Here is a 19,882-nt window from a genome sequence, read left to right as displayed (position 1 = left end):
AGAGAGAGAGAGAGAGAGAGAGAGAGAGAGAGAGAGAGAGAGAGAGAATCCTCTCTGTCAGTGTGGAGCCAGATGCGGGGCTCCAACTCACAAACCAAACTCATGAACTATGAGATCATCACCAGAGGCGAAATCAAGAGTCAGATGCTTAACCGACTGAGCCACCCAGGCGCCTCTGGAAATACAGATTTCTTAAAAATTTTTTTTCATTGGAGGGGCGCCTGGGTGGCTCAGTCGGTTAAGCGTAGGATTTTGGCTCAGGTCGTGATGTCATGGTTCATGGGTTTGAGCCCCATGTCGAGTCACGTTGGGCTCTATGCTGACAGCTTGGAGCTAGGAGCCTGGAGCCTGCTTTGGATTCTGTGTCTCCCTCTCTCTCTGCCCCTCCACCACTCGTGCTCTGTCTCTTGCTCTCTCAAAAATAATAAACATTAAAAAAACTTTTTTTCACTGGAAATAAAGTTTAGTTTAAAAAGGATGTAAATTCATATTTCTCCACTGATGCAGTTTGATAGTTCCCCATTAGTATGAATTAGTTAGGTTTTACTGTGGTCTTAAAATGTCATTGATAAGTAAGTGTTGTTACTTTCATTCAAATAGAAAGCCTGTAAATTTTGAACTTGTTTGGCTCTGTTGCTTAGGAAAACAATGCACGCAGATAAAAATCTTTTGTCTCTTCCTCTTCCTGAGGATTTTTAATACTGTATTTAATGCCCTAGAGGTCAGCCTTATACTGTTGGGAAAGAAATTGCCTTTCTGCCTTGTTTAGCTTCTGTGCCACCTCATGGAATCTTGAGTGGTTTGGCATCAGACACCAATGTTTGCTGTGTAGCCCAACAAGCCCCTCTGCATGATGGGGATGAATGAAGGCCAGTAAAGTGAAGGCTAAGGAGCGGGTCATCTGGCTGGTAAGATGAAGCCTGCATCCCCAATTAGCCGATAGATAACAGCCAGTTATCATCTGGGAGGGTCAGATGAATTGGAAATACATGAAGTGTGGGGCCTGCAGAGAGGAAGAAGGGCAAGGGTTGTTAAGAAGTAAAATAGCCCAAAGGGCTATGATGTGGCCTTTAAAAATCGTATTGTACAAGAACACTGACTCACATAGAACATGCTTAGGGTACGGTGTTAAGTTTTAAAAGCAAGTTATGAAATAGAAAGTACTATAATCTCACTATTTGAAAATACATCAAAAAAATACTGGAATTACAAACATCAAAGTGGATGGTAGGATTACAGGTGCTTTTGAGGGTTTTTTTTTTTTTGTGCTTGCCAGTATTTGTCAAGTTTTTGCAGTAGTAATAGCTAACATTTATTGAGTATAAACCACTTGCATATGGTGTTTCATTTTAAAACTCTGTGAGGTAAATACTGTTATTATTCTCATGAAACTGTTATTCTCATGAAACTAGAATCAGAGGGGTAACTTGCCAGGGCTGCATGGCCTCTGTGTACTAGAATGAGATCTTGAATTCAGGTCAGTGACCGAAGTCTATGCATCTTAATCACTACTGTCTACAATCTCCCTGCCATGTATTCTACATTAAGAAAGAAAATGTAGAAAAGGAAAGGTGAAGTATTTTGTACTTTAGTAAGAACTAATGTTTTGGTTAATTGTAAAATGTCTCTGCCTCTCATCTCTTCTGTGTCTCATTGTCACTTCTCTTTGGAAGTCCTTGGGAATTGCTCCAGACTTAGCCAGAGGTAGCTCACCTTCCCAGAAGAGTCAGCTATACCCACAAAAGGTATCTAGAATTCCTCTGAAGCTTCCCAGGCAGCCTGGAGTTCCAGGAACCCCCTGGGATTCTGGAGCAGTCCTGGTAGAAGGCAGGATTTTTAAAGTAGATCAGCATGTTATGTTTTCAAAGCTCTGTCCACATGGGCTTTCGTTGTTCTTGGCATTGTCAGGGGAGTGTGATGGATAGGAAGATCCAGGGAAAGCTCCCAGGCTCGCTTTTGCCTATGTGTTATATGGTGTGTCAGGATAGGTAGGTCATGGATTTACCATTGAACAGGAAAGAAAAGCTTATTATGTCTTGATGCTTATTACTAACAAGCACAGCAATAAACTATTTTTCGGAAGCCTGGCTGTGTGAGTGGTTCCATGCATTGGCAAAATGAACTGGTTTAGTGGAGGTGGAAATATTCAGCGTGAGTGATTCTGGGGGTGGTTTGGGAAAAAATACCCACATCCTGTACCACAATGTACCCTCAAAAGGAGCCAGGCCCCCCAAGGTCACCTTATCCATCTTCCTCCTGGAAAATACCTAAAGACCCACAGAAACTTGGGCTTTTCTAAAAACATGGTCATTCAAATAACACACCTTTAAGTAGGAGGCTTTATCTCTTCTATTCTTCAAGGAAGAGATTCTGGAAGGCTGATCCTTCTTTTTTTCTTTGTTTTGTAAGTTTATTTATTTATTTTGAGAGAGGCAGAGATAGCACGAGTGAGGGAAGGGCAGAGAGGGAGAGGGAGAGGCAGAGAATCCCAAGCAGGCTCTGCACTGTGAGCGCAGAGCCTAATGTGGGGCTTGAACTCACTAAACCATGAGATCCGACCTGAGCCAAAACCAAGAGTTGGTCACTTAACCGACTGAGCCACCCAGGTACCCCAGGAAGGCTGATGCTTCTAAAGCAACTTCTTATTGGAAAAAAAAAATTGTAGGAGTCAAGGACCCCTTTCCCAAATTATCACATTCAGACCAATGTCCCAGATCTTGTATGCCGTTAACTATATGGGAAAGGTCTTCCTGGTCTCAGTGTGAGAAACAGTTCTTGTGAGCAACTTGGCTGTTTTGTCTTGTGGATGCTGTGAATCCTTTAACTGATGTTTCTCACTTCTTATTTGGCTAAAAAGAAGCACATAGCCAACTTAGTTGCCTACTTCTCACATGTGTGTAGGACTTTATGGCCTGTATTTTCAATAACTAATAATGTTATTTATTAGACACCTCCTATTTCCTACCTTTACTTTTCCTGTGGTCCCACTTTCCTCACCTACTTTATAGGCACATCTCCGAGATATTGCAGATTTGGTCTGGACCACTGCAGTGGAGTGAATATTGCAAAAAAGTGAGTCAGATGAATTTTTTGGCTTCCCAGTGCATAAAAAAGTTATGTTTAGGGGCACCTGGGTGGCTCAGTCAGTTAAGCATCTGACTTCGGCTCAGGTCATGATCTCACGGTTTGTGGGTTCAAGCCCCTTATCGGGCTCTGTGCTGACAGCTCAGAGCCTGGAGACTGCTTCAGATTCTGTGTCTCCCTGTCTCTCTGCCCCTCCCCTGCTCACATTCTCTCTCTCTCTCTCAAAAATAAACATTAAAAAAAAAGTTTGTTTACACTATACTGTACTTTATTAAAGTATGCAATAATTATGTCGAGGCAAACAACGTACATACCTTAAGAAAATACTTTATTGTTAAAAAATGCTAACCATCATCTGAGCTTTCAGTGCATAGTAATCACTGATCACAATCACCATAACAAATATAATAGTAATGAAAATGTTTGAAACATTGTGAGACTTACCCAAATGTGACACAAGGACGTGATGTGAGCAAATGCTGTTGCCAAAGTGCGAATAGACTTGTTCGATGCAGAGTTGCTGCAAACCCTCAATTTGTAAAAAATGCCATATCTGCAAAGTGCAATAAAATGAGGTATGCCTGTGCATTGTTTTGTTTCATCAATTCAATGCAGTTTGGAGACTGCTCCTTCAGACACCCCACTTCTTCCTTCTGAGTTCATTTTTCTTCATGTGAATGTAAGTTTAGAAGAAGTTCTTTCGTAAAAGAGCTTTGGTAAACTTGAAAGTATTCGTTTTCCTGAAAATGTCTTTATTTTGCACTTACAAAGGAGAGTTTGAGTGTAGAATTTTTGACTCACGATGATTTCCCCTGAGTACTTGGGAAGATATTGCACCATTGTCTTCTTGCGTCTGTTGCTACTCCTAAGAGTACCAAGTAACCTTGGACGAGTTACCTAATTTCTCTCAGTCTCTTTGTCTATAAAATAGATAATAATATCCACTTCAAGGATAATTGTGAAGAGATAATGTATGCAAAATATTGCCTGTCATATAAGGAAACTCAATAATTTCTAGCTTTTAGAATTACTTTTATTTTTTCATAATTTCTTGGCTTTCTTAGATTTTACTAGTTCATATAAACATTAGTTTGTCTAGTCACACGCAAAGACAAAACCACATTGGGATTTTTATTGAACTTGCATTCACATTATATTCCAGGGAACCGATACCTTTACAATATTAGGTCTTCCTATCTGCTCCTTTTATTCAGGTGGATGGTGTTTGGTGAGTTCCCCTATCAGTGTCTTACACAACTTTTGCTGTATTAATTTCCTATAGGTTTTGTTGATATTTTACATATCTTTTATTATATTTTCAAATTGGTTATTTGCTGGCCTATAGAAACATTTCTGATTTGGGGATTTTGATCCTGCATCTAGCATCCAAGCTGACTTCTCTTAATAGTTCTAAGAGTCTGTATGTAGATATTATTGAATATTTTATGTAGACAATTACAAAACAATACTAATTTGTCTTTTCATTCCTTGTGACTTAGATCTTTTTCTTGTCTTATTGCATTGGGTAGACCCTTCAGTACAATGTTCAATAATAACATTGATGGCTGACCAACCAGCATCCTAACTCACATTTATGTTGAAAGGAAGACTTTGTGAAGCAGATGTGTTCCCTTGGGTCATGATGGTGATGTTCTATCTCTGTTGGGCATGTGTATTTACCTGTGTCTGTTATAACAGTGCAGACAGATTTATACTGAATGATCGATTCTTTATATGCAGCTGGCAGCATCTCTGGGAATGTTGTTTGATATCAGCTGAGCCTGTTTATAGGAAATGTTTAAGGAGATTTATGCAAGCATATCTTTCCCGTATCTTCCCAACAAATCTATTCTTTTAAAGAACCAAATCAGCAGACACTTTTGGCCTTCTCCCCTGGTCCTCACATCAGCCCTAGGTGATAATGGAAAAGAAATGGACTTTGGAGTCCGGCAGATCTGGGTTTGATTTTAAGCTTTGCCACTAACTAGATGTGTGGCTCTATTTTAGTGTATTTGGGCTGCTGTAACAAAGTTTAACAGACAGGGTGACATATAAACAACAAAAGTTGATTTCTCATGGTTCTGGAGACTAGCAGTCCAGAATAAGGGTGCCGGCATGGTTCCGGTGAGGACCCTCTTCTGAACTGCAGACAGCCATCTTCTCACTATGTACTCACACCATTGAAGGGGCAAGAGATCTGTCTACATCCTCTTCTTTTAGGGGCACTGATCTCATTCATGAGAACTCCATCCTTGTGACTCAGTTACCTCCCGAAGGCCCCATCTCCTGATACCATCACCTTGGGGGTTAGGATTTCAACATATTAATTTCAGGCAGACACAAACATTCAGACCATAACAGTGGCCTTAGGCAAGTTACTTAACATCTCTGAGGCTAAGTTTCCTTTTCTATAAAACAGTAGTAACAAGACCTACCTCAATAAGTTGTTCTGAAGATTAAGTGAGATAACAAGAATTAATATGGACCAAGTTCTTGGCATATGTTAAAGCTCATAGATAGTGGTCTCCTGTTATCTCCCCTCCACTGTTCTGTCTCTTTCAAATCAGGATTGTGCTTCAGAAGGTCTAACCAGAGAGACTTTTAGGGAGAGGCCATGGGAACACCTCATAATAACTTAGGTTTTCTTGGTAATCAATGTAGATTTCTCTTGGATGAATTTCCTTAAAGCCTTGAATCACCATTTTGCTTTTGCTTTTGTACCAACAGCTTTTAGTTGTCCCCACAACATGTTGATGGACATTTCCATAGAATAACTGTGTTGTTATTTGAGTGTCTTTCTTAACCACAAGTATCTCTTTGCTTTAGTAGTTGGTGTTCCTGTCCTTCTGAAGATAAAAACCCTTCATTTCATTATTGAAAATAGCATTTTAAATGCAAAGACCAGGGGGTTCCTGGGTGGCTCAGTCATTGAGAGTTGGACTTTTGATTTCAGCTCAGGTCAGATCTCGTGGTTCTTGGGATCGAGCCCCATGTCAGGCTCCTTACTTGACAGTGAGGAGACTGCTTGGGATTCTCTCTCTCTCTCTCTCTCTCTCTCTCTCTCTCTCTTTCTCTGCCGCTCCTCTGCTCTCCTATCTCAAAATAAATAAATATACTTAAAAAAATTAAATGCAAAGACCCCAGAGAGAGTATATAAGGAGTAAATAACAAAATGACTTCTGGGATTAGGTTTTCCCAGGAGGGATTATGAAGTTCCTGAGTAATTAAAGGGTTTCATTGGGGGTGGGGAATCGACAAAGGAGAGGCAGCCATAGTGGGTAGAAGAACTGAAGGTATTCCTTGAGGGTTTCACAAGACCTAAAATCTGCCTGTTTACAACGTCATTTGTCTGGGCCCTGTGGAATCTGTACTTGGCCCAGAGCTTTTTTGCAAGTGTCTTATCAGAAATAATAATGATATCTATGATGGCTCTTAAGTAGAGGAAAAGAGCATCATGAAAACAAAACATAATTGGAATTATGGGGATGTGCCTCCATATAAATATCTGTGGCCTGGAGCATAAAAATAACTTTTCCATTGCAGAGCTAAGCCAAGAGTTTCACAGAAGCAGCATTGAGAATCTAATTTAAAACAGCTATGGCCCAGAAATTCAGAGACGGGACTGTCATACTGGCCTCTGTTCATTCCTTTGAAAGTTTTCTCCCCTAGCTCACTGTAATGCATATTCAGGGCAAGTTTGGAGGCACTAGAAGACGGTGATTGATGCTACAAACCTTGCTTTTGTTGGCCTCAGTTTAGCGTTAATACCAACATAGAGAAATGTTTTAATCTCACATCTTTACAACTGAGAACCTCCCCTAGTGCAGCTCTAGGCCTTTTGCTTGTTTGTGGTTCAAAGCAGAACCTCATAAATTTTGTGAAAATCCCCCTGGTGGCTGCCAGTCTAGCTTCAGTGGAAGGTGCCTCGTTGGGGTCATTGTAATTAGTAAGGCAGCTACTTACCAGGTGCTTCTGATTTTCATAAAATTATCTTGAGGGAAAACAAGTGATCAGGCTTTCCTGGGAACTGGGTGATAATGTCAGAATCTTCCAGTCCAGAGAAAGCTCAGACTTGCCTAGATGAACATTTCCCCTCTCCGCCCCGCCCCAAAGGCAGAAACTTGTTATTTTAGGGTTCCAACCTCATCCCCTTTATCATTTTTCTTTGACTATCAGCTCCCAGTGGGAATGGCTCTGTACCACACGTGATGGGGTTTACCCAGCTTTAAACAGCCCCCTGCTTGTCTGGATCTGCCTGCTTCCCGCCCACACATTCCCCTCTCCTGCCCACATGTGCCCATGGGCAGGTGCACACAGGCCTTAGTGGGCTGTGTTCGGGCACCCTGCTGCAAACTCCACCACTTGAGGCCTGCTTGTTGCCCGTGTGGCCAGAGGAGGCGCCTTCCTGGATTCTCATGAGAGCACTGTATGGGCTTCCCCAGCAGCAGGCTGCTTCCAGAGACAGGAGACCCACAGACTCTTACCGCCAGAGACAGGTGCTGGCTCCTTTCTGGATTTCCTAGTTTGTCCGAGCTGTTCGCCTGCTATTCTTGTGAAGAAACTTTTGTGTTTGTTTTTGTTTTTGTTTTTAAAACACCTTTCCTCTTGGAACTTTTCCTGTTTGTCTTGTTTCTGACTCGTTGCCTTGCTTGGACTTGACTTATCCGTGCTTCTGAGACCCTGATCTTACTTTGTTTAGGACTGCTTCCCCCCCCCCCCGCCCCCCCACCTCCCTTTGGATGTATGTGGCTCATGCATGCAGCCACTACCTCCTGAGTGGCTGCTCTGTTTCAGGCTCCTGCACATCGAGACTGGTCATGAAGCTACAGCTGAGATCACTTTTCTGTTGCCAGCAAGTCACTGTGGAGAAAGGTGATGATGATGTGTGTCTGCAGAGCTGTGGGGTACTTGCCCCCGTGCCATGAGAGAGGTACATGAAAAACAGTCTCTCCTCTCTTCTCCTATTTCAGACTTAAATCAAGTGTGTGTGTAGGCAGGAGCTATCAGGTTCAGCCCTGGTTTTCTCCTGCTTTCCAACTATCGCCTCCTATCGGGTTTCCCTGCCCCTGGCCTCACTGCCTTCCTGTCCATCCTCCACTGTAAGAGCTTTCTTTCTGAAATTTTGATCTGATCCTGTTTCCTTTCTCTAAATTCTTTAACTGAATCCCGTTGCCTTTAGGATAAAATCAACTCCTTACATGACACAGAAGGGCTTCTGTACCTTACTCACCTACCTGCCTCTTTATGGCAGCACCATGTTAGGCCCTGACTCCAGCTGGGCCCCTCTGCCTGCAGAATCAGGCTCTCTTCTGTGCCTCCCCCCCACCCCCCTGCCGCCTTTGCACAAACACTCACCGCTCTCCAGTCTGCTCTGCCTGATCAATTCATATCAGCCTTCAGGATTCAGTTCATAAGCCTGCTCTTTCAGAGGCCTTTTCAGTCCTGGCAGCATCACTCCCCCACCACACGGACATATGCATACCATCCATTACGGACACATAGCCATCATTCTCACCGATCTTAACTAAGCACCTGGCTGTGGGTCCCCATAGTAGCCTGCATGAACAAAACATTTGAGAACTGTCTGTACTAGACAGAGAATACCCTGGGGTAAGGGACTGTGACTATTTTTACTTGTACCAGTGTGTAGTATAGTGTTAAGTGTGCTCAGCTATCATTGTTGAGTGAATGTGTGCATGCATGAAAGAATTAATTAGTTCATATACACACACACTACATGTTCACACACAACAAGATGTGGTTCCCTATGGGACGCTTACTTCAAATCTCACTGAGAATATTTCCAAAGCACTTAGTAGGTGCTTAGCGAAGGTCTGTTGGGTCAAAGAATGAATGCACATACACACAAACTATGGACAATTTACCCCAAATGTACTGAGAGCCATAAGATAACTCCACTTCCTCTTAACTGCAGTAGAAGGAATGTGGGACTGAAAAATCAAAGATGAGAGTTCATCTTCTTGGCTGTGTTACCTGAGTGAATCCTTTTACCCCTTTGGACCTCTGTTTCCTCATCTGTCAAATGAGGTGTTAGAAAATATATTTAATGTCTATTGAACATTCTAGATTCAGTCTACTTTAGAAGGACTAAAGTCAAATAACCAGCTGCTTTCTACAAAGTGGCATGAATTTGAGACTCTCATTTTTTGGTCTCGTTGTGGAGATGTTCATGATGAGCCGTTAGCACTGGGCACAGCAGCAGAGCCAAGAAAAGAGATGGACCAGAGTTTGGCCAAAGGGGCAGGAGGCCAAGACCTCTTTGGAAAGCAAACACAACTAGGGGCCATGGCCAGGATGCCATGCTCTGAGCAAGGCAGGGGCAGCAGTCAGCGTTCCATGGCAGCCTGAGGTCAAAGCTGGCTGGAGATGACCAGGAATGAAGCATTGGAGGGGCCTGGAGATGTGTTTCAGGGGCGTGTGCTCCTCCTGGGCAAGTCTGTGCAAAGACCCGATGCACGTCATCAAGGCCAGCTGTCTTCAGTGTTGTGAAGAATAGGCAGGTGAAAAAGTGTTTAGATTTAGCTTGTGTCCCTGCAGAGCACAAATGAAAGCCAGGAGGAGGTTAATTTGGGGTTAATAGGAGGGAGAAGAGTTTAATCGTGCCCCAGTGATAATGAGATGAACTCCTCATAAAGTGACATGGTCTCCATTAATGGAAGAGTTCATGCAGCAGCTGGTTAATTCCTCTGCAGAGATGTTGTGTTAGAGATTCCTCTCTTGTGAAGGTTGGATCAGACGATGTTTCAAGTATTTTTCTGATTCTAAGAGAGCCTTTGCTTCTCATGTCCTCCACAAATCTTGTTTAGGGACACACTTTCAGATTTTATAGCCCATCCTTCTGTGATGTGGTTTCAGCACACCCCACTATCCTGGTGACCAGCCTTTGGGAACTCTGTAGTCTTTGACTGTCCCCCTTAAAGTGGAGCACTCTGGATTGGACGTCATGTACCAGGATGTGGCCTGGCCAGCTCCTCTCTGGGGACATTACACAATTTTTGTAGGTAGTGGACCTATTAATTCCTCATCTCTCTTCTCACTCTGAGCTGGGCTATAAAAGCAAACAGCAGCGAGCCTGGGCTTCTGGTATGTCTCAGGCCACTGCAGGTGGTAGACGGACTTCATTTCCTTCCATCCACTTTTCCCTGCTGGAGTTGAACCTCAGATGTCTCTGTGGTGGAGCTTCTAATCCAGACAGACTCTCGGGCTTGGGGGATACTAACTGTACTGGAAACTTCCATAGCATTCCATCTGGGGCTTCTCAAGTGCCTCACATTTCACCCCAGATGTCTTCTTGCTTTATTATTTGTTCCTTTCCCCCCTTTAGTTTTCTTTTCCATCTCTTCTTTCTCAACTCCAAGCCCACTGAATACTCCAACATTTCTATTTGTGCAGTGTTTTTCTTTTCAGATTCTTTGCCCTCTTGGCATCCTAGTGAATAGGAATGCGGGTGGCTTGTCAGTTCCATTGTGCATATGAAGAAAAATGCCCAGAGAGGTTAAGTGATGCGCTTAATTTATTGGCAGGGCCAAAGAGGCCCGGAACCTGGTTTCCTGACTTCTGTCCCATCCCCTGTCCTGGAGCTCATACTGCATTTGCTCTTAGCACTGGAAATGCAAAGGGCATCAAGCTTTTCTCTCTGTGTGTGGTCATTGTACCAAAAGAGTTTCCCCCGGGGGAGCAATCCCAGGCCCGTAGTGACTCTTAATCTGAGACCATATTGAAGTAAACAAGCAAGAGTAACAAAAGCAAAAGAATTTATAGTGCTTCATATTTTTCAGAGAAACTTCTGAGTTCTTCACCTTATATGATGCTCCCCAAAGCCCTTTGAGGTAGAAGAACTTGTGCAAGCCTTGTTTTGCAGGGGAAGGTCATGAGTGGAGTCCAGGTCTGAGGTCGAGGGAGGAGGCCCTGAGCTCCTGGTCCACAAATTTTCCACATGGCTGTGCTTCACGAAAACCAGGAAGAGGGTGTAAGTTGTTTTCCTCTGCTATCAAAGGCAGTGGAGACCCATGGTGCAGGCCTAGACTTCTGAGTTTGGAAGTTGGCCTAAGATGTAGCTTCGTGTCATGAACTGGAGTGAGAGCTGGGCCAGGGGGCTGGGGCAGGCTTTGACCCTGGATTTCAGGCTGGTGAATATAAGACCAGATGGGAGGGGAGCGTGCAGGCTGGGAGAGTTGGTTTTTTTTTTTTTTTTTTTTTTAATGTTTACTTATTTTTGAGAGAGAGAGAGAGTGCAAGCAGGAGAGGGGCAAGGAGAGGGGACAGAGGATCCAAAGTCAGCTCTGTGCTGACAGCAGCCCAGTGTGGGGCTCAAACTCACGAACCATGAGATCATGACCTGAGCAGAAGTCGGATGCCTAACCGACTGAGCCACCCAGGTGCCCTGAGAATTGGTTCTTAAGATATGGGTGAGAAGGACTCGGCCTCCTGCGGAGAGAGGTGGTCTTCTAAGATCCGGTAGATGCACTAGTGGGGATTTCCTAGTGTGAAGAGGGACTGTTCTCACCAAATGTGTCTTGTTATTGTCTTGGGTTTTTTTTGCCATTTATTCAGCAAGCACCTACTGAACATAAGTAAATCTCTAACATATTTATAGTTTAGTTTTTCTTATGACGACTTCCCATATATAAGTGTGTATCTATATATCATCTCACATATAGTTATTCTCATTAATGCACATAACCAAATCATGGGAGTACAGACTATTTTCCTTCATTTATCATTATGAAACTGAGACCCAAGGAGGGTAATTAGTTTGCTTAAAGCCCCATGATTACTTAGAAGCTGAGCCAAGTTCAAAAATCCATGTTTCTTGAACTCTTTTATTGGTACTTCTAACTGCCTTCCACATGTAAGCAGTTTCTAACCTTCAAGGTGTATGCTTTGAAGAGAAATAGAGAAAAACACCTTTGTAATTATTACTTGGGGTTTTGCTTTATCTTTAAAGGCTGGAAAACCTGAATGCAGAGTTGAAACATAACATGAGCCCTTTTTGTTAAACCCCAAGTGGGCATTGATTGTATGGTTGTTACTCACTCTTTAAGTCAACCAGAAATGAGTCCTCTTCTTAGATTTGGAATTAGCTTCTGTGCTCTGGTGCATCCTGACCTGTGTCGGGCACCTTAGTTATGTGACCAAATGGAGCAGTGCAGCAGGGAGAGAATGTTGGCTTTCCTCAGCAAAGTAGTTACCGGTGAGAGGGCAGGGGTCATGGTACAACCAACCTGGCTCCCCCTGTAGTGAAGGAAGGTCATTGTCTCAGAGCTCCCAGGGCTCAGATATGTGACTCAGCTCAGAGTTCAAGTCTCCCTTACAGCCCACCATAGCCTGTGCCAGGCCAAAGGGCCGAGCTCCTCTAACCCCTCCTGCTCCTGTAATGGACACACAGAGCTCTACTGCCCTGAGCCCTGGGAACTGAGGCTGACATGCTAAGCAGGGCTGGTGCCTAAGATACCTCATCCTGTTGGCTCAGGCTGATGCCCAGCACACCCTTCCCAAGGGGCCTCCTCTTCAGATAGAAGTCTCGCTACGCTGCCTGGGTCAGGGTGGTACTTTGGTGGAGATCCTGCTCTTCCCAGGGAAGCTGTGGGTTTTTCCCCTGTCAGATTGTCCTGCTGCTGCTACCTCCCCCTTCCATTTCCAGCCAGAAGCAGCTGTTTTCCTGCATTTTCCTTGGCACAGTTCTTGCCCTCTAGGGAACCTGTAGGAGACTCTGATATGACCCAGAACCTGGCTTCAATGTGACGTACGTTTTTCAGTCATTCACCAAATGTTTATTGGATCTATCAGCCTGTGCCAGGGCAGGCACCCAGGCATGAACAGGGTCCTGCCAGTCCCTGTCTGGGGGTGGTGCCCAGCCTAGAATGGAGACCCCAGGAGGCAACCAGCTTGCTGTGATGAGTGCTATTGGGAATTCCAGCCTGGATTCCTTAGTCATCTACCCTGGGGGTTAGTGCCCTGGTGCTCTGTGTTTCTGCCACACTTCCCAGCTCTTGACATCTGCCTTAGGGGCCTTGCTCTGCTGTACCAGGCCTGCATTGCCCAGTGCTCCGACTGTTTATTGCTGTAGAACAACCACTCCAAAGTGTAGAGGTTTTCATTGATGCATGAACAGACAGGCAGACTAGTGTACATATGCACTGGAATATTGTTCAGCCTCAAAAAGGAAGAAAATTCTGGCATGTATTTCAACATGGATGAACCTTGAAGACATTATACTAAGTGAGATAAGCCATTCACAAAAGGGTAAATATCGTACAATTCCTTAGATGAGGTACTTAGAGTAGTCAGCTTCACAGAGGCAGAAAGTAGAGTGGTGGTGGCCAGGGGCTGGGGCGGGGGCATCCAGAGTTAGGGTTCAGTGAGTCCAGAGTTTCAATTTGGGAATATGGAAAGTTCTGAAGATGGATGGTAGTGATGGTTGCATAACTATGTACTTAATACCAGGACTTTACACTTGAAAGTGGCTAAAAGGGTAAATGTTATGTTTATGTGTATTTTACCACACAAAAACATGTAGAGGCTTAAAGATCACAATTTAACATGATCTCTCCTGGTCGTGTGGGTACACGGGGCTCAGGTGGGTGGTTCTGGCTTAGGGTCTCTCATATAGTTCTAGTCAGATGGCAGCCAAGGCTGGAATCACTGAAAGGTAAGGTGGCTGGATGTCCAAGATGGCGCCTCAGTGTGGCTCCCCCATGTAGCCTGGGCTTCTTTTGTGGTGGCTCAGCGCTCCCACAGAGCAGGAGGGGCAGCTTCTGGGGCAGTTCAGGCCTATGCCTAGAATTGCCACAGTGTTACTTCTGCCACACTGTATTGGTGGGAACAGTGACAGGCCCACTTTCAAGGGAAGGGGAAATAGAGCTTCTCTGCTCCATGGCCTTTTAGAAGAGCGTTAGGTGGGAGATACTGTTGTGACCACCATTAGAAAACTTTCATCCTGAAGCATGGTTGCAGGAGTCCTAAAGACTCCTGGATAGGAACGGGTCTTCAGGGAGGCACACACTTCTCTGTACGACCTCTTTTTCAGGAGAATTCATCTTCACAGATTGGTAGAGTTTTAATCTTCATAAATTGTTAGGACTTTTTGAAACCAGTTGCTAGCAATGACTTGTTCTAACTTACAGAGACAGAATGAAGCAGAGCTGGAACAAAACCTCCTAAACACTGGCCTCCTGGCTTCCAGGCTGGGCAAACAGCTGTGGAGACCTCACCCAGAGGCACATTTTTGTGCTGTGAGCAATAGTAGAAGGTCTGGTGGAGAGAAGGGTATGGTGAGAGAGGCCCTGGGCATATCCATGGAGGTCGGCCTGCATCTTAGAGCTGGGTGAGCCCCTTGCTGTGCTGTCTGGAGCTCATGGACATCACTGAGCAGAAATATGCACAGGCACCTGGGTGTTCTGAGAGGACACTGGGAGTTACTCATTTACATGGAGATTCAGAGTCCAGAAGAAGGAGGCCATTCAAGCACCCTGGTTGGTATGTAGAGTTAGTAAGTTGTTATTATTTTTTAATGTTTATTTGTTTTTGAGAGAGAGAGGCATCACAAGTGGTGGTGGGGGGGGGGGGGGCAGAGAGAGGGAAACACAGAATCTGAAGCAGGCTCCAGGCTCTGAGCTATCAGCGCAGAACCCAACATAGGGCTCAAACTCATGAACTGTGAGATCATGGCCTGAGTCGAAGTCAGAGGCTCAACTGACTGAGCCACCCAGGCGCCCCATAAGATTTTTTTTTAAGTTTATGTATTTATTTAAATAATCTCTACACCCAAAATAGGGCCAAACTCACAACCCTGAGTTCAAGAGTCATATGCTCTTCTGACTGAGCCAGCCAGGCACCCTGTGATGTGTAAGTTTAAATATAAGCTAATGCCCATCGCTGAGAATGTCAGTGGGCAAATCTGTTCATTTATACCTACTTACATGTTTCTTTTGGTTTTTAAATATATGTTTTTAAATGTTTATTTATTTTTGAGAGAGAGAGACAGAGCATGAGCAGGGGAGGGGCGAAGAAAGAGGGAGACACAGAATCCGAAGCAGGCTCCAGGCTCCGAGCGATCAGCACAGAGCCCAATGCGGGGCTCAAACCCACAAACTGTGAGATCATGATCTGAACCACAGTCGCTTAACTGACTGAGCCACCCAGGTGCCCCCCTACTTACACGTTTCTAATCAGACTTTGCTGTAAGTGCAAAATTCTTTGTTAAAACCTTTAGTGGCCTTCAAAATGCAGTAAAGTTCACAAATACTTTGTGTGCACTCCCTGTAGCCTGAGAGGCACAAATATTATTTTTGTGTGTGATATCTGCATTTGAGACCCAAGGGCCCAAGTGAAAGGTTGATCTTGTGTACTTAGTTTGTAAATAGGACTTTCATGAGTGATTTTTAAAATCTTAGAATTGTTCAAGTTACATATTTATACATGTACATTCATTGAATTGCCGGGAATGGTGAGGATTGAAGCAAATGTGCTTTGGTTCTCTGTAAGTCAGTGGTTCCTGCCTATGTATTCAGTGATTCGGGCATTTCCAGGTGCGCTTGGTGGACTGGCCACAGATAAACCAAAATGCATTTGATGTGAGGCTTGCACACAGCCTGGATTACTTCTGATGTCGTTCGTCTCTGGGGCTTGTGGTCCAGTTTGGGCAGCTACGGAGGGGAGACCTGCCGTAGCAGCAGTCAGCCTGTGCACAACTGGGTTTCATGGATGAAGCCAGGCAGGAGACAGTCCCCTATGCTCGTATTAACTGGCGTGTAACCCACATGCACAGAAACATGGGCAAGAGGGTATGGTCACTGATGCCTCATCTGCTGCCCCATGTCTCTGCCCAAGCATGTGTCCCCTCCCCAGAGAGCCTGCCTGCCTCTGAGCCAGGGCTGTCCTCTCCCAACCTCCCAGTACGCTTTAGTGCGGGAGAGTGAGCACATTCTTTCATTTGCTGTTACCTCTGGTCTTTCTTACTAGGTTATAAGCAGCTTGGGGGCAGGAATCTAGTGAGAACAGCCTCTATTTATGCACCTGCCATCTTATAGGTGTTACTTTATTTAGTGTCTCAAGAACCCTCTCTCTGTTTGCTCTAGCAACCATGTCAGAAAACCACAGCCTCTGTGGTTTAAACAACAGAAATACATTTCTCACAGTTCTGGAAGCTGGAGACCTAAGATCAAGGTGCTGGCAGGTTTGGTTTCTTCTGAGACCTCTCTCCTTGGCTGTGTCCTTACGTGGCATTTTCTTTGTGTCTTCCTCTCTGGTGTCTGTCTGTATATCCTCACTTCTTATAGGGACACCAGTCAGATTGGCTCAGGGACTACCCTAACAGTCTCATTTTCACTGAACCAACTCTTTAGAGGCCCTTATCTAACCACAGTCACATTCTGAAGTACTAGGCATTAGGGCTGAATTGCAGGGCACAATTCAGCCCATAACAAACAGTAAAAGTTAACTATGATTATGCTTTTTTTCACACCTGGGGAATTAAAGTAACTTGCGCCTGTCACACAGCTGGTCAGTGGTGGGGCCAGGATTCACACACAACCTAACTTCTAAACCCTTCTTTCCCCACCACAGGAATCAGGTCATACTGATTTCTGTTGTCTGCATGGTGTTTCACCCAGGACCCAGCACTTGGAAGACACTATTTGCTGAGTGAATGCGCAGGGGTTGGGGGTACAAGAATTTGTACCAGAACATGCGGCAGAAGAGCCCCAGCATCCAAGGATGAAGGTCCTGGGTCTCTCCCAGCATGTGATGGTCCTTAACTTCTCAGACCATTCCAGTCTGAATGCAGCATGATTAGTGTGTGGGAGGGAATCACATTCTAAAGCATTAAATATCCTTTCTGGGCCATTTAGCTGCAGCTTCTTCTGAAAACACTAAAAATAATTACATGGTAATTAAGATAAATTACTTGACCAGGTTTCCTAGCAAAGTGGTTGATTTTGTCCCCCACCCCCAATATTTAAGTCCAGAGAGAGATCCTGGATCCAGAGGGTTCTTTAAACTTCCAGGACTTTCTGCTTATCTTCAGGAGGGCCCTTGGGCCTGCAGAGAAGAGGGTAAGGAGGAGATTTGCCTGTTTAAGACGTGTGATCTGAGCCAGGCCCCTTCAGCTGACTTTATCCCACATCTTTTTCAAGGTTTCCTTTGAGAAGGCAGAGTTGAAACCCGGGAGCCACCATCCAGTAACACCCCCCCCCCCACCAGCCCTGGGGGCCCCTGAGGAGATAATGCCCTTTCTCATTTCCTCCTCTTGAGTGCCTAGCTCTTCCCACTGGAGAGCCCACAGGCACATAAATACCAGAAGGCAGCCTTGAAAGCAGGCCTTGTTTGTTGGCCCTCGCCTGCACGAAGGCGGCTCGAAGGCTCACTTGTCTGCCTCCTTCTCCTGGCCAGGGGTGGGCTGGATTTTTTGGAGAGTGGGAAGCCCTGGGGCCTTTTTGTGCTCCTGAGACTGGAGTGTAGGTAGGGTTTGAAAAGGCGGGCTTTTGCTAGGGTTGCCAGAAACCAGTGCACCCAGGAAACAATGCAGCCCCAGAGCTGCCCAAACCAGGAACTGGGGGCTGGGGGATTGAGGTGGCCAAGACATGGACCGCCAACCGCAGCATCTGCCTGTGGGCCCCAGCATCTGTATTCCCTTTGCTTCCAGACTGGCAGCCTGGCCTCACCCCCACCCACTGGTGAAGTTGCTACCACCCCATCCCTACAGTCCCTGTCACTAAACCCAGATGTCTCTCACCTCTGTTTTCCCTGCCCTCTGCTGCTCTTCAAGGCCTCATGAGGACATTCTTTCCTGCCTTAGGGATCCTTTCACCTCCAGGTTTTACCTTGACCTCTTGGGTGTGTCTCCCTTTCTCCCTTTTTTCCCCTCCTCCTATAAAGTGACCAGTCCTCAGCTTTGGATGCCATGTGGCCTCCCCTGTTTTCTCCTGCATTCTGCTCTCACCTAGCCTAGAAAGAGACCCAGCTCTAGATGTGTAGCCTCTGGTTTTCTCTCCAAGTACTGTCTTGTGTTTCTAGCTCCTTGCTAGATATTTCCACTTGGATGTACCTCAGACCTGCCCCTCTTGCTGCCTCTCCTCTGGCTCTACTTTTCTAAGTGCCAGATTCCCCCTTTTCTTGTGTTTTTTTGAGATCACTTTGGTGTCCAAATCCTGGCAAGTCTTCTATATAAAAACTTTATCTGCCCTCTCTCCTGTTGTGACTACTGCCCTGGTAGTCAGTGTGGTGTAGTGGAAAGGGCGTGAGATTTGGGGCTCAGACAGGGTTCGATTCTGACAGCACCTTTTTCTGGTTGTGTCACCTCAGGCACATTGCCCAACTTCAGCTTCCAATGGATTATCTACAAAGTAGACAGATGCAGAAGGGCAGATATCCTGCTTGGCATACTCAGCTCACTGGCCTTCTCAACAAGGAGCAGGGGTTCTCAACCTTGGTGCTATTGACTTTTTTTTTTTTTTTTTAATTTTTTGAGAGAGAGCGAGCACAAGTGGGGGAAGAGCAGAGAGAAGGAGAGACAGAATCCCAAGCAGGCTCTGCACCAATAGCACAGAGCCTATGTGGGGCTTGAACTCACAAACTGTGAGATCATGACCTGAGCTGACAAGAGTTGGACACTTACCCACATGAGCCACCCAGGTGCCCCAGTGCTATTGACATTTTAGGCCAGGTAATTTTTCGTTGTGGAAGCTGTGCTGTGCATGGTAGGGTGTTAAGCAGCATCCCTGCCCCCTACCCACTCGATGTCAGTAGTACCCACTGCCCCTGGTTGTGACAACTAAATGTCCCCAAACACTGCCAAGTGTCCCCTGGGGAGTTGAGTCATGCCAGTGGAAGATCGCTGGGACACAGCCATGCTGAGTCTCCGGTATGGGTGATGAGTGTGGTCCCAGGGTTTCACCTTACAACTGTCAGCCACACGTAGAAAAGCCCTACATCATTTTTGATCAGTCTTTTTCGTGATTACTTTTGCCATCTCCAGGTGCTGTGCTGACTTGCTTAAGTTGTGCTTTTTATTTCACAGCTCAGTACACGCTGGGCTTGCACCTTGGTTTTCTCTTGCCATAGAATGGGAGAACCAGTTTAGGACTAGGCAGGAAGCCCTGGGCCCTCATCAGTGTCACCTACGGGCCTGGCCCAGCCTGCTGCTCGGCCTGGGGCTGCTAGCAATGGTCAGTGCTGACTCAAGAACTCCTCACTTGTAAGCACTGTGCTACTATTTTTTGAGTGCCTATGATACAGCATTTTACTTATTAATTTGGCATTAACTTATTTAGAACTTGGGAAGTAGGTGTGATTCATTTTCAGTTTATAGATGAGGACCCTGAGAATGTTAAGCAACATGTGTCAGGGATAGTAAGTAGAGGAAGTGAGATGAGAGGCCAGGTGACTTGGGTGTGAGAGTCTGTCCCCTAGATCTCCATGCTCTTCCGCCTTTGTGGGTTGAGCCCTTGCTGCGACTAGAGGTCAGGAGGCCATGCACAAGGAGCTCCTCTTAATTGTGGCTCAAGAGGTCCCCATTTGCCACCTACAGGTCCTAAGGACAGAGAACCGACCTTTGGGGCAGGCAGATGGCTGGTTGAAACCATGAGTCCCAGCACTGTGTCTACCACCAAGAAGACTCTGATTGAGGTAGTTTCCTTCCTTCACACTTTGGACAAGACTTGGCTGTGGAATGTGCTGGGTGCTCACTCTTTCCTAAGAGAATAGCCCAAGGGTTCAGTGCCACTCACTAAAGGGGCAGATGAGAGGTTGGCCCTGGCCCGTAGCCCCACACTGTTCC

The 19,882-nt window shown here is 45.4% G+C and overlaps 1 protein-coding gene across 3 annotated transcripts in view; it reads left to right on the top strand.

Annotated features, from left to right (window-relative positions):
* The window catches only part of STON1 (stonin 1), a 50,529-nt gene that overhangs the window by 2,095 nt on the left and 28,552 nt on the right, over positions 1 to 19,882 (top strand). The window contains exon 1 of one of the 3 annotated variants that reach the window (XM_040453801.1): positions 7,420 to 7,580. The exons of 1 other annotated variant lie outside the window; for it this stretch is intronic. The gene's annotated coding sequence lies outside the window, so the exon portion shown is untranslated. Of the gene's footprint in view, positions 1 to 7,419; positions 7,581 to 14,301; positions 14,584 to 19,882 lie in introns of those variants that run through there. One more of the 3 variants, XM_040453802.1, reaches the window with a different exon arrangement.

This window comes from Herpailurus yagouaroundi, unplaced genomic scaffold (assembly GCF_014898765.1).
Source record: "Herpailurus yagouaroundi ecotype Mexico unplaced genomic scaffold, PumYag 210, whole genome shotgun sequence".
Classification (NCBI taxonomy): domain Eukaryota; kingdom Metazoa; phylum Chordata; class Mammalia; order Carnivora; family Felidae; genus Herpailurus; species Herpailurus yagouaroundi.
This window is presented reverse-complemented; position numbering and strand designations above follow the sequence as displayed.